Source organism: Microtus ochrogaster, chromosome 22 (genome assembly GCF_000317375.1).
Source record: "Microtus ochrogaster isolate Prairie Vole_2 chromosome 22, MicOch1.0, whole genome shotgun sequence".
Lineage (NCBI taxonomy): Eukaryota > Metazoa > Chordata > Mammalia > Rodentia > Cricetidae > Microtus > Microtus ochrogaster.
The window spans coordinates 16,329,215-16,344,856 of record NC_022023.1 but is presented as its reverse complement, the minus strand read 5'-3'; the positions used below and the strand labels follow the sequence as shown (position 1 = coordinate 16,344,856).

Below are 15,642 nucleotides of genomic sequence, written 5' to 3'. Positions count from 1 at the left end.
AGAGAGAGAGAGAGAGAGAGAGAGAGAGAGAGAGAGAGAGAGAGAGAGATTTAAGACTTAAGCTTAAAATATTCTGACTCCGATAATCAGCATCTTTGCATGCACTACCAAGTTGAAATTCGTGTGGATTTTCAAGTTGAAGGAAGACTGACCAGTAAAAATTTTTTTGGTTGTTGCTGTTTGTTTGTTTTCAGTAAAGATGCTATAAAGCCCACAAACTGATGAGCTGGAGTAGTGAATTTAGGAAAATGTGTTAGATAGTTTACAATTAGATTTCTGTAAACACCCCCATAAAAGCTGAAGAGCGGCTTTCATTCTGAACTATCTATATCGGCAGATGAGATGATAAAGTCAGATGACAGCTCCCATCATCCCAGGCAGCACTCATAAAGACGACACCAGATTGCAACCTATGTTTCCCATAGACAGGCTGGAAACGGCCGTGGGGTATGGGTTCCGCCTCCGTCGTCTGCCCATGGTGACTTTTTTCTGCATCACGCCTGGCTCAGTTGCGGAGACAAGACTGATGATGTCTCAGCTGAGTCCCTATACCAAGCCATTGCTGGGAAAGGCACGGCTTCCTTACTGCACAACTTGGTCTCCAGTAACCTGCTGGACCACAGCAACATCTATCATTGCGCACTTCAAACCACGTTACCTCTGATTGTCTGGTTGTCTGGGCATCTATTTCCCATCACCATCTCTTTCTATAATATCAGTGTTCTGTAATATCAGAGGGAAAACAAACAGAGGAATGAGGGGGGGAAGCCTCTATGGGGGTGTGGAGGAAGGGGACGGAGAAACAGTATATGAGGATCTGGTGCCATTATGAGGGTCGTGGTCTAGCACTGAGAATTATAGCTAAAAGAATCCCAGGAAAACACTGGAAAATTCAACTCAAGGTTGTCTTTATTTCTGGGATCAAAGGCCTCATTCTTAGAAATGAACCCAAGAAGAGAGATTGAGGTAGGAGCTGGAGGGACACATAGGAACTGGCTTCCCCAATGAAAGCAGAACAGCAATTACCTCATCTCACCCACCTTGTGCCCTGCATGGCACAAGCCATACACCGGGTGCTATACCATCATGTGATAGGTTCATGACATGTGACCATGATGACTGAAAACCCCACCAGGGCGACAACCTCCTCAGCCAGGTGCATGTTAATGCATTTGGCTGGAGGTCTTGATGGATTTCTATTTTCCATCAGGGTTAACCACAAGTGGCTGGGGGAAGAAGGCAGCAATAATTGTGAGCAGAATTAACTACCGACGGTAAGAGACAGGCACCAGCCTAGAGACAGCGGAACTCCCCACCAGTGTCTACCCACTTCTGCCCCAGTTCTTCCAGACATATGGATTTCTTCAGACCCATTTGTCTCTAGAAACAATCAGAGGAGCAAATGCACCAGCTTTTTTTTAAGGTCCAATCAAAGAAAGAGAGACAAGGACGAGGGCAACTCCCCCTGTGAGCAGTTTTGGATGGTATAGCCAAAAAGTGTCCTGCCATTTTCTGAGGGGCTCCTACATATCTTTTGCCTGAATGCCTGAGCTCCACCCATCCTAAGGACCTCTTACCATCCTGTTTTAAAGACTTGTTTGGTTCTGAGAAACTCTATACATATCACCACAGTGCAAAATTCTAAGGGGACCAGGAGTTCAACGATTACTTGCCATTTGAAGCGGTGACCACCTATCCAGAAAAGAACCCAGGCAACTAATCCTTGTGTCTGCGGAGGTAGTAGCCCTTCTAACTGTGACTAATTCCTCCTTTGATGGAGGAGGGTCATCTTTCTATCTGTTGTTTCATTGGTTAAGTAATAAAGAAACTGCTTGGCCTCAGATAGGGCAGAATTTAGATAGGTGGAGTAAACAGAACAGAATGCTGGGAGAAAGAAGCTGAGTCAGTGAGTCGCCATGATTCTCCCACTCCAGACAGATGCAGGTTAAGATCTTTCCTGGTAAGCCAGCTCGTGGAGCTATACAGATTATTAGAAATGGGTTAGATTGATATGTAAGAGCTAGCCAATAAGAAACTGGAACTAATGGGTCAAGCAGTGTTTAAAAGAATACAGTTTCCGTGTAATTATTTTGGGTAAAGCTAGCCGTGCGGGCTGCCGGGTGCTGGGGACACAGCCTTGCCGCTCCTATTTCAACACTCCTTAGATTTAAGACTTTCCCTGCATGTCCGAGTGGCCAAATAGGCCCTAGACAGGCAGCCCAAAGAAGGATCAGAAGTAGATATTTCCCAGCTTCACCTCCATTCCCTTTGGGACTTCACAGAGTTTCACAGCTACAGAATGGAGAAGTCAGTTGAGACAGGTTAATGTTTGAGAAGGAAAGGTAAGTAGCTTGTTTGTATTATATCAGGGAAGGGACTCAGAGCCCTAAGTCAGAGAGAAGTATCCTAGGAAGGAGACTGAACAAAGCTTTTCTCTTTAGCTCTTGGGTGAAGAACAAAATCATGTAGCAGCCCATAAGCTGTGGAGCACCGGGGTGTGATTGGAACACCGTAGTCTCATAATTAGATGAGAACGGTAAACAGTGTTCAAGAGCCTGCAATACACTCTTGTGGTGCTGTCACTGGGGCGGTAAGAAAAAGGAATGGAAAGGTAAGGAATAGTGTCTCACTATCCAAAAGGAACTGCCTGTGAAACTTAAGAGATGTGCTTTGTCATACACTGAGACACCCTATTCAGGACATCATACTGCTAAATGCTAAGGAGTTCAAAGATTAATTACCATTGAATAGACAGAACCCTTATCCTGGGATGAATAGGCTTTAGAAGTCCAGGTAGCAATATCATTATAGGTAAAGTACAGTAACCTTTAAGAAAACTGAGTTTTCTTTAAGGATAGTGACATCCTAAAATACATATTTTCTTTATTCTTTCAAGTCTGTCTTAGGTATGTAAATAGTGACTTTTGGGGAGAACCCATGGAACCTCGAGAGTCCATCTTATGCATAAAGCAAGGCATATTTTCTTGAAGATATGTGAAAGTCCGTTGCAAACAGATCCAGAGGTGCACAGTTGGTACTGAATATCTGAGGTGTGGTTCAGATACAACTGCTTCTCACTGATAGCATCCCCAAATCAGATGAGGTGAGTCTGTGGATTCCATTCACAAAGGCAGTATGGAATCAGAAGCTAGCTTCGACTCAACGCTCCACCCAACCCCCATCAAAACAGCCTTGAGTAGTTTCAGAACTCTGCATGCATTCTCCCTCTACATGAACTATATATACAAATGCACAATGCACTTGCCCTCTTTCAAACGCACACGAGAACCAGGACCCCTGTTGCACCAAGGTTTCTTTTTCATCTCTGCTTAACATGAACACCACACAGGAAGACTTGCTCACATGCTTCCAAAAGAAATTTCCCAGCCCATTCGCATTCCTAAGAACATGACATGGAGAAGCAGAAGATGTTGCTCTGCCTTCATGTGCAACCAGCCACAACATGAACATCACCCCAGCACATCCACTAATAGCTCCTGATCCAGCCATGCAAATTAGAATATACCCAGGACTACAGGATAGCCTAGGGGGTCCAGCTGTTCTTCCCCTTCCCTACTGCATGCTAACTGGTACCCAAGGATGGCCACTGAGATCAACTGATAAAGATAGAGGTTTCAGACTTCAGTCAACCTGGATTTCCACGCTGGCTCCACTCTTCTCTATTTTTGTGTTTCAATGTCTGTGTGCTCTTCCTTCAAGTGGGACTTCTTCGTGAGAACAGTGTAAACTAAATAATTAAGTTAACTCAAAGTTCCTAGCAAAGTGTCAACCCACAGCAGATGCTCTTCAAATGCAAGTTACCTTTCCCACTGCCACCAGAACGAAGAAAGAAAGGCCTTGGGACATCCTAAAGGGCCAGTGTAAATCACAGATTAAGGGACTTTCTACAAAGATGCTTCTAAAACAAATGAATCAGCTTATTCCCTTTCTGATGTCCTCGTTAGTGATGTCTCTAGCACATGAAAGCCGTGCTAACCACCAAGCAAAGCCTGCTTTGCCAATGCATGGCCACCAAGTATGTGTTTCTTGTTATCTAATGTGTATGTGTATGTCTTCATTTGAGTTGGACTTTTCAGCTCTGACTTATTTCAGACATTTAATCAAGTCGTGAGAATTCTGCTTGGAGAACTTAAATAAGATATGCACTGTCATTTTTAAGCAAGTCAATTGCTTTGACTGCCTGCCTAAATCTGCACATACATGCACACATGTGCACAGATGTGCATGTAACTGTATACACACACGCAAACCACTATCACTATCACCACCACTATCAACATCAGATCACACTTCTCTGTCTCCTCTCTTCCTTATTTTTCTCCTAAGGACCAGCCACTCCTTAATTTTCTCTGTACCTTACACTTGATCTTTGATTTCCCTGATTAAAGGCAGAGACTTCCCTACCCTATCCATGACTGTCCTGACAAACTTGAGAAGGTTGAGATGTATGCTTCTCTTTCCTACTTAATTATTAAGAGCTTCTCTTTTTACGCTAGCAGTGCGCAAGTTGAGATAATCAAGTACACACCATTGATTTATAATAAATAACTACTCAAATGAGCTGATACATATGATCAATACGGCACTTTAGCAAACCTTGTCAACTCCTGCAACCAATAGCTTGACCCTAAAGTACCTGAAAACACCTGACTTTTTTCAAAGAGAAGAGCCTGAGTTCTTGTAGCCATTCTGCCCGCAAGTGTCACACAAGGCTGGCAAGAAAGGAAAAAAAAATCCTGAACCTTAATTCCTCTCTAAGTAGCAGTGTCAATGAGAAACCTGTGCAACTGAGGCCCTGGGAGAACCTGGGAAGCTACGCTTAATTTACCTCGCTAACCAAATCAGGCGGGAAATGAATGAAATCGTCAGAGTGCCCCCGTGCACCTGCCCACGAGAGCAACAGCACCGGCAGATGCTTGCACATTAGAACTGGAAACTCCCCCGTTCAACAGCGCGCTCAGTCAGTGTTTAAACACAGCATCTGGACCGGAGAGACGGTTTCTCAGGGTTACACCTAAGGCTTCGGTTTTATTTCTAAGGGTTGATACATTTTGTGATTCTGTGAATTGTTCTAGAAACAGAATGGGAAAGGAAGCAGAGGAAGTAGGAGATGTTTGATATGGTCCGATAACCAAGTCAGGATGGGTGGGCTTTCTACTGGAACTGAAGTGTGCCCATCTCCTCCCCAAAAATACCATAGGCATTAAAAGGAGGAGATAGAAATCCACCCCAAGTATACAGATGACTTGGTAACTGCGGTCTTTTAATTACTGTCATGAGCATCAGTATCATTTTGGAAGATAATTCAGGTGAGACCAAGTGCACACCTCCTGCTGGACAACCCATCAGCCTACTTATTTAGGGTATTCTCAGATCCCTCAAGGGAACCTCATAGGGAGCATTAGACAACCACAGTATATGCAAGACTCAAGGCCACAGCTCCTGCAGTGCGAGAAAGCAGCCAAACGGCCATCCATGCAGAGCCTCTAGCCTCCACCAACACACAGGCCTAGACAGAATTGCTGGCAGCCACCTAGATCAGAATGTGCACCTACTTTTAGCAGATCATGGCCCCACACCCCCACCATGCCGTGTCCCCATGAGACATCACAAGCAGACCAATGGCTTTGGCAGGGAACCTCCATGGATGTTAACTGATGCCCCCATGAGAGAAGGGGGTCAAAACGAAGTTGGCAACAGCCTCCCACACATGGAGGTTCCTCTCCAAAGCCTGCAAGCTGTCTGTTGTATGGACAGCCCTGGCCCCCCAAAATGAATTCCAGACTCACTGTGGAAGCTGCTGGCGCTGCTAGTCTCTGCTGCTGCCACGACACGCTGAATGGGCCCTTCTGGTATGGCCCTTCCTGACAGTGAATGAGGGAGAGAGTGGGGAGGAAGAGAGAAGAAAATGGATGAAGGAAGAGGGAAGGAAGAAAGAAAAGATGGAGGGAGGAAGTAAGGAGGGGGAGAGAAGGGAAGCAGGCCTGTCTTTAATGGAATAGATGTCTCTGCTGAGAACAGCCTCCGAAGCCCTCCAACACTCCTAGACAGAAAAGCTGACGGTCTACAAGGCATCATCAGGAGTACACTCAGGCCCAGCCCAAAGGACACACCACCATAACTCTACTACTAGCCCATACCACTCATCTGTCTGCCTCTGAGGATCACCAAAACTCAACAGGATTTCCTCCAATGGATCGGTTCTCCTTTCCATAGGATTAGCATCCAACCGCTACCACTCTGGAAGCAAGTGCATTTTATCTAGCATCTTCAACCCACTAGGTCAAAGAAAAGGAATATTTGCTCTTTTTGTATTAGCAGAAAATTCATGAATTCACTGCTATTCCTAGGGCAAATCCCCCTTTCTTCTTTTCCTGTTTGGAAAGTAGATGAGGTAGCTGTAGAGCCTTTGCCTTGATGTCCTTTGCATAGGCATCGGCACCCTCCTCCTTTAGCTGTCAACAGAATAGGTGTTTGCATTCTCCACTGGCACCTGGCAAACTCCCCTTCCCTTGATAGCCCTCTCTAAAAGTTAGGGGATGGAGCTAAGCTAAGGTATCTCCGAGGTATCTCGTTGTAAGGTAGCCCTGACATTTCTTAAGCACCCTCCGGGGTCAAGATCTGTGTGCAAAGGGCAAGAGAAGCACACAGCCCGACTCTCTGTGGAGCCAGAGGCAACGGGAACCCCTAAGGATGAAGCTGATTGGTGAAGGATGTTTACGAAGCAGCAAGTCCGTGTGTGCAAACCCAGAGGGTGAGGATGAGAAATGCGCTCTGGGGAGACAATGAGATGAGCTTGGTGGCTGTTGATGGACCCGAGGGATAGACAAGAAGTAGAAACATGGAAGGTGAAGAAGAAAAAGATGAATGGACAGAGGGGCTGTTGGACGGTTGGACAGAGCAAGTATTGTGGGCTGCATTCTGTCCCCCATACCAATTTAATATGTTGGAATTCTAACTCCCAGCTCCCTAGCATGTGTTCATAGTGGATAGAAGGGATTGACAGGTCGTTATGTAGGACACTAACCTCACATGACTGATGTCTTCACAGGGAGAGGAAATCTAGACACTTACAGAGTAAAGATCTTGTGAGGACAAAGGAGACAGGCCTGAGAAAAAGTCAAAGCTGTGTGTGCCTAGTCTCGGAATTCTAGCCTGCAGCCTGGGAGAAAATAAGTGTAGCTGTGGAAACCCTCTGAGTTGCTCTGAGTTAGTGGAGGCTTCACCGGCAATTACAGAGGACACTGGGCATCTGTGGAAAGGAGTGTGCTGTCGTGTGAGCCCGGAGTCAGACATGTAGGGCTGCGTGGAACTACGGGGCTTCTATGGCAGAGTCAGGAAGAGAACCGCAGAGCACAGACTGTGATTTTGGAAAAGAGAAATGGGTATCGAGGATCCTACATGAGCAAGGGGTGGGGTGAAGAAGGGTGGGAAGCAAAAGGTTTTGACTTGGAAGGAGTATGCGTGGAGCCAATTGTTGAACCAACCCGGGTGATTTCTGCCTCCTGCAAAGATCAAGGGACACTAAGATGCTGTGAGGTTAGACATAGCAGGAAGGTGGCACACATATTGTTCACATAGGGTTCTGCTTCAGGAACTTGCCAAGAGAGTGTTCATGTATGCCAACAGGCTACTCTACAGTACAATAGAAAGTGGTGGTAGTGGCTGTTGTGAATGTATTTCTAATTAGCAAAGTTTCAATCGCCAGTGATCCCTCCAGAGGAGGCTTATATATATGTAGTAGTCATAGAGAAAAGACATGGAGGCATAAAAGCAACACGGGATTCTAACCATGAAAACCCATGAGCTCTCAACTAAATACCTCAGAACTTTAAATAAAAAGAAACACGTAAATCCATGAAGGAGGCAAAGGGTGACCAGAAAGGGGGAAACATGGACCAGTGAGACATCACTCAGGCATTAAGTGGGACTATGATGCTGAGTTGATGGGGGAGGTAGGGAAGGGGCAAGAAACGGCATTCAATAGTTCAGAAAGGATCACCCTTGAGGAAAGACATTTACATATGGGCACAATAAGAGAAGTGTGGACCCTCAAAAGTCATATGGAATGATGTGGTAAGATCAGAAGCTCCCCAACAGAAACTAAAGGCAAAAATTCTCTGTTTCGGTACTAGAGGACACAAGTGGACATTGGAAGGGATAGAAAGGTAAGTAAGGACTTTTCTTTAATTTACTAAAGAGTTAGTCAATTCTTAGGGTAGACTGAGATACAAAGGTTTGGAACAGCCTAGGCACAGTTCCGGAGAGGGTTGAGCTAGATACAGGTCGAGGGATAGATGGTGTGGGAAAGAATGCCATGACTGTGAGAATATGGATAGGGTAGACTTTTCTCTAATATTTCTCAGCATCACAGAAACACACACTTGACAGCTCTGTGCTCGTGTATAATGAGTCCTTAAATGACAGCGTCACACCTCAGCAATCCCTGTTACAGAGTGGTGCTTGGCATCTCAGACTCAGAAGAAGGCAAAACTCCACAGTCACCAGCTGCAACCTCACATCCCATGCCTGTGGCCCCTCGTCACACATCTAAAACGCAGGTGTGCGGATTGTCGAGAAACACTCTCAGGAGAAAGAATTCATTTCCCTAGAACCCAGAACCGACTGTTTTCACATAAGGCCTACAGACCCGAGCTTCCTCCTCCTCAAGGCTCAAATATCACTGGAGTTGATAATCCTTCCATTTCTGCTGGTTAAGAAAAATGGGGCAGAAAGCATTCATCACACCAAAATAAGAGAGGACCACCCCCTCAGAGCATCTCTTTACTCGAGTCTGGTCTTGGCTCATCTATTACCTCCAGCACCAAAGCCACAGAGTGTCCTGGAGATCCTGCACTAAGAAGTATGTCTATCTCCTGCTATATTTTAATTAAAGAAACATTTATAAAATGCCTAGCATATACTAATAAGTATGCTAATATATAACAATATATACATATATATGCTATTTTATATAATATATAATATTGGTATTAATGAGTATAAATTTGATGAAATATGCTTTAAAGTACCTTTAAAGCATACTTTCATTATGAAATATCAAATTGCTGTTGATGGCACCTCAACCAAACACATTATCAGAGACTCTTGTGTATGTATTTTTGCAATAAACATACACGAAACAAAGCACCTCCTACAAACCATTTATTGATATTAAGACAACATTGCTTGTATATGCCCATCACCTACCTTACTTTTAATATCTTTTACTTGCCACTGAGTATGATTCAATCTGTGTTACCATCCTGGGGCCCCACTCGGATCAATTCTCTTGCTATTGCTTATTCATTTAGTACATTGGAGAGCCCAAGCTCCCTAAATTAAGGTCTCCTTGTTTGCTACTGTAGCCAGCGCTGTCATCCCAATTATTCATCCCCTTTATTCAAAATAGCTTTGCCACAAAACTCCTTTAGAGAAAAAGCACATGGGACTGGTTTTATATAGCCTCACACTTCCACCTTAGAATTCCAACTCATCTCATGGTGATCATACTGTACTGGTATGTTCTTTGTTGTGTTGATAGCTAACCTCCCATCTCTTTAAAGCATACTTTCATTATGAAACAGAACAACCAACCTTAATCCACCCTCCATTTATTGTGCAACCTGAAGATTAACGACTGACATCTGAACCTCAGTTTACTGTAAAGTGGAATACTCATACCAACCAGTGAACATAGCACACTACAGTGGTAATCAGAGATGAACATGACTATCAGCTCTTAAGAAAGAAGACCAATGCTTTTGTGATGAGTCTACTACTAAGGAAGGACATACCAGCAGCTGACAAGTCCTTCCCCATCTTCCGGTCCCTCCCCTTCTCCTTTCTTCCCATGTCCTGGTCTAACAACTCCTCTGTCAAATCAGTTTAACAAGGCGACTTCTAGCTTAATTCCATGTCAGGATTCCAAGAGTTTGTCATGGCAGATCACTTGCCGTGATTTCGGCAAGGATTTCTCAAAGGTTCTTATAAAACAATCAGGTGAAAAGTGGTTCATTTTGCAGGAACCCAGGTGAGCTGAATAGGTAATGTGGCAATGCAACGACAATACCCCAACAGTGTTGGCAAGTCTATCTGCCTGGGAGGAGAATCCTAGCACAAAACCCAAGTCTTGGACCTCTAAAACAAATGGAAGAACAAAGAACAAGTAAAAATATGCCTAAGACAGGGCTGGTACACTGATATAGATTGGCACAGAATCGGTGTCACTAAACTGGTAGAAAGACACGTGACTCAACTCCTGAAAGCCTTGGCAGAATGACATGAAACATGGCATCAAATATACCCAGAAGCAAACTACTTTTGCTGTACATATGTCCTAAAATATAAACACTGCTTAACTGAAGATAATTTAGGACACTAGGATATTAGCTCCACCGACAGATCTGGACAGATAAACTGATGCCCCCAGTTGTGCAAGTCGATCTGGTGACCCCACGCTCTGTACATGTTCCTTCAACGAAGGGGCATTCAATAAGTTCACACCCATGCTGAACTGGAGTCCCTGCACTTGTGAGAAGCCATGACCAGAGAATGCCTTACAGAGTCGAGAATAATCCCTAAGTTAAAAGCCCAGACTGGAATAATGAACGGCAAGCCTGAGAATAACAGGACACAGGTGCTACCAATTGCTATTCCGAATCCATGCTAAATATCAATACATGCTTTTTTTCCCCACCCTAGATATAGCCCATCACTCTACGTAGGACAACCACCACCAGTCACTGAGAGCTGTTATCTGATATAGACTTGCCCATGCTGTGGGCATATACTGCTTGGTCTTGAGAGAATTAAATTTACAAGCAACTGAGAGGTTCATATATTTGAAATATGAAAGTTGGTCACTGACACAGAAAACATTGGAGAGTGTATACGTAAAACAACTCCCAATTACTGGAAAATCAAATAAAATCTGGTTTGTCTCTTTAAGGTAGCATAGATGAAAATATTTGCTTCATCTGCCTCCCTTGCTCTAAGTTCTCTATCTCAATATAACCTGACTTCTCATGTAGACTGCCTTACTAAATGCTTTGGTCATAGAACCTTTGACAGCTGGTCATACAGTAATAACAAACGAATTACCCCTTTAGCTAAATCTAGTCTCCTGCACATCTTAATCACTGTGATATATTCATTCAGCTTCTGCATTCATTATGTTTGAGCCACTGGTGGGGAATAAGAAACAGCTGGTTTTGCATGAAGACACCAGTGTAGCTTTCCAATACACCTTCCCAGAGATTCCATATACTGACCATTGGCATCTGTCAAGCAGAAGCCCATGAAGCCTGATTTAATAATACTTAAGGCATTAGAAACATTATTACTTGTCCATTACGACATCTCATGTGATATTATATTATTATTAAAATTAAGCATTATATTAAGCACTTTTGTGAACATCTCTGCTAAGAATGGTATAAATTCCCTTGTCTTCAAAGGAAGTTAGTTCCCAGAGAGAGATATACTATAGAATGACTCAAGAATATGAAAATAAATATATAAAGATCAGAAAACTGAGGACTGAACCAGCAGAAAGAAAATGACCAAGTGCAAAGTACCAACATCCTCCCTACCTAGAGGTTGAAGCATGCAAATCAGGGGAGAAGATTCAGGCACAGATGTCAAGGTGATTAACAGAGTGAAAGAAACCAAGTCCTGCTCATTCCAGCTCAACTCAGCCACTAATCCTGTGCCACTGTTTATCAGCGTATCAGCACTGACGAGCCACCAAAGCAGAACAACCAGCTGCACCCAAACAGCATGGCACAAAGAACTTGTATAAATATGATGCCAAGCTGTGCATGAAAACGAACAGATCGCCAAACTACAAATGGTAAGAGAAAAGGAAGGTGAGATCTCAGTTTGCCTTGGTTCTTTTCCCAAGGTCCCAGAAGCACACAACCTTGAAGTATTCAAAAAAGAGACAGCGCGTGCAGCCTGGAGAATGGCATTCTGTATCTGACAAGTTGGTGGTTCAACTTATAAAAGTTAGTTCTTGGTGGAAGCCAGCAATTTCACAATAAGGAAGCCTCTCACTACCTGATACTCTCTCTCCCTCCCTCCCTCCCTCCTTCCCCCCCCCTCTCTCTGGCCTTCCAACAGACTTAACTTAAACATCAGAAACCTAGAGTGCTGAGGGGCTTTGTTTGCTGTCTCTCCGAGTTCTCTCAAGTGGATTCTACACTCCTTTAATTTCAGGATCCAGCACCAAAGACTTATCATTGGCAATACTTTGGCATGTAACTTATTTAAAATTTCTTATATATAATTTCTCCCTTATTCACTTACATGGAATGATAATAACCATCTATTGAGTGCCTAATAGGTACTAGGCAATTTGCATACATTATCTTATTTAATCCACACAAAGGAAGAAATTGTTCTCCCTCACTCTCCTTTTATCTTGCTTTTTCGGATGAGGGATCTGAGGCTTGGAGAATTTAAGTACATTTTCTGAGGTCGCATAGCTCCAAGCAGAAGCTTGAAGATTCAAATGAACGCAGCCTCACAGCCTGACTTGGGATTTCATGGGTGTTCTGCACACCTTACGCTTCAAATCTCCCTACCTCCAGCTTTGACATAGGTGATAGGCTAAGTCTGGGAATGTCGGGGAGGGGGCAGGCAGGGCAAAGTTGCTGTATTGACCAGATTGCCTGCTCCCCTTTTCTTGCTCCTCCTCCTCTTTCTGCTTTGCCAGACAACTCACGTATTCTTGAGCTACGTGGGGTTATGAGAGAAACAAAATCCCCTAGCAAGAGGAAGTCAAGGGAATACAATGTTCTCTTTCCATGCAAATATCTTAATTACAACTGGTCGGGAAGATATTTGTATGGAAATTTATGTGTTTTTGTATATGTTATATATTCAGTTTGTCTCGGTAAACAACAGGCCTTTTGCACTTCAGAAGGAAAATGGTGGCTCTTAAACTGCATCCGTCACCACCCCTCAACAGACATGGGGAGAGCAACCAGAGGTTCAGCACCACCCTCCACCACGGTCTCCCGCAGCCTGCTTCCCCTCATCAGAATAGGCTTCAATAAAACATGCTTCCTGTCCTTGAAATTTTCTGCTGGAGCATCTCCCCTGTCTTGTCCCTATGGAGACAGGCAAGCACTAATAACGTCCATCCCACTCACGTACCACCTTCCTGGATGGAAGGGAACAGCCAGAATTCAACCTTTCAGAGAGACAAGACTGCGTCAGATCAATGGAAAACTGCTCTAGAATATCATTTTAGCAGGGCAAGCAGGGGCAGAGTTTTCACTACCCTGGTTCTCTTGTCAATCAAGATAAACAAAACCTAACCAATTACCTATGAAGAGTGCAGGGCCGTTTGGATCACCCCAATCTTCTTAGATTTTTCTTTTCTGAGTAGTCATAATTTTATACTATAAATCAGTGTTCTCCACTGAGGACAGAGGATAGATTTACTTTGAAACGTGTAGGGCTCTGGGTAGAGATGACTGAGACTACCACATTTCTAGAGAGTTCTACAAACTAGAAAAACAGATTATTCACTGCTCATCACATCAGTTTGCCACAGCTGGAAAGGGTAAAGGAGAAAACCTGGGGAAGGAATCCCAGGAGCCCTGAGAAACGCCAGCAGGCCATCTTCCTGGAAGGATGCTGATGCGTGTCTGCCTGGGGCCATCAGGGTGAAAGAGATGACATTTAAGGCTCCCTCTGGCTGTCTGTTTCTTAAAAGCCGAAGGAGCTGACATTTTCTCATTTGTTTTGAACATTTTGGGGGCACAGAAGGGACTGGGTGGCCTAAAAGCTGCACTTTTAAAAACGTTATCCTAACTGACAACTACAGTTGCTCATTTACAAGGTTATGGTAGAACACGACAATGGCTTTGAGCCCTCAACTGTAGACTTTGAAGCTGTATCTAGCACCTTTCCGAGTCCCAGTGATGCTCCGGTGGCACCTTCTGTCCTCTTCTGTTCTCCGTGGCACAGAATCTCATGGTCCCTTGCCTGGACCAGTATGTCCTACCTAAATATGGCTACCGAGGACTGTCTGTTAACTACTCAAGTCAAAGAAGATGAATTCCTAATGTCCTGTGTGTCTTTCTGTCCACATATCCGGGTTTTAGTTAGAGAAAGATTTTTGCTGCTATGAAAACGTACTACAAAACAAAGCACTGACTTCAACCCTATGAGCTGACAGTCAAGGATGCCAATATAAAAACGGATGTAATCAAAGTGACTTAATGACTAAGCTTGGTCCTAGTCCTTAATTCCCGCTCCAGGAGAAGTGATGAAGCCTTTGATGCATTGGTGGAAAATCCTTCCACAAACCCACAAAGCCTGAACCAAGTATCCATGCAATGCAGACATTTTTTTCCTGTTTGTATTTGTATGAATCATACTTCTGAGATGAGAAAGTGAAGGGGATGAAGAGAAACAGGAAACTCCTCCTTTACAACAGATGAACTTTGAACATAGGCAAGAAGGAGATTTGTTCTGTGTCAGTTAGTCAACGCAACTACTAAACCTGGGTTTCTGGCCATCACTGTAGTATACAACATGCCTATAATCAGAGATGGAAGAGTTCTCCCTAGGATAGTATTCTTTAGGCCACTGAGAAGCAAACATCCCAACTTTCTCACATTTAAAAGTCCAGTTGTTTTTAATTCAACTTTCTGGTCATCATGCATCTTCATACCACAGTAGCCCAAGGCATAAAGAGTCCAAGCCTTTCTGCATTCACTTTTGCCTTTTCTAGAAAGCTTGGGCAGTGGCGGATATCCCTGCTATTGCCACAGGATTGAAATGAAGTACTGAATTGTCTAGGAAGGAAGATGGTGTGAGGATGTATACAAAGAAAATTCAGGTACTCACAGTTCCTGGAAACTGTAAGGAATCCTTCTCACGTAGCCAGTTCGTTAGCCTACTAGCTGACTCTCTTTGGTATCCCAAAAAACAGAGCACACTCAAAACTAAACCTCAGGCACTAAACCAATCTAGGTAGTTAGAGTTATGCAAACAGGCCTATTTCCAAAATTAAGTAGTTTACTAGTTTCCTCAGGAAGAGGGAAAGAGGCTGAGAAAATGAACATGTCAGACCTGGAGTCAAGGCAATAGCAGAGAATGAAGTAACTGGCTTTTTCTTCTCTTTTTGGCTGTGCCTCCTCCAGAATGAACAGAAACTCATCTTCCTCTCTCTTACCGTTATATGAAGAATTTATCCTCACAGAAGACCAAAAGGAAGTATAGAAACCCAAAGAGAACTCCAGATTTCACAGATAGATGAGCTATCTCAATAGACACACCACAGGCATCACTACCAAAGTGTCCTAAATAACACTCCTTGCCCTCAGTAGATGTCTATATCCCGAAATGTCTGTTATTTTGTAGAAATGAGCATGCAGATACCCTGGCTTTAATCAAGGCAGTAAGGTTGTAATGCCTACCTATAATTAGCTACCGATCCTTCCTTTGTGTCCCTTTCTCTTGGCAGCTATGTGCAGATTAATAGGCATTAGCATTTCAGTTTCTTCTCTAAATTCACTTGAAGTAAGTATATTATGGCTCCTGTCTGCAGAGATGTCCACTCATTGCCTCCTCCTCCTCCTCCTCCTCCTCCTCCTCCTCCTC

The 15,642-nt window shown here is 43.8% G+C and overlaps 1 protein-coding gene across 2 annotated transcripts in view; it reads right to left on the bottom strand.

Annotated features, from left to right (window-relative positions):
* Ntrk3 (neurotrophic receptor tyrosine kinase 3) overlaps positions 1-15,642 on the bottom strand; it is a 360,980-nt gene that overhangs the window by 26,902 nt on the left and 318,436 nt on the right. The window lies entirely within an intron of this gene.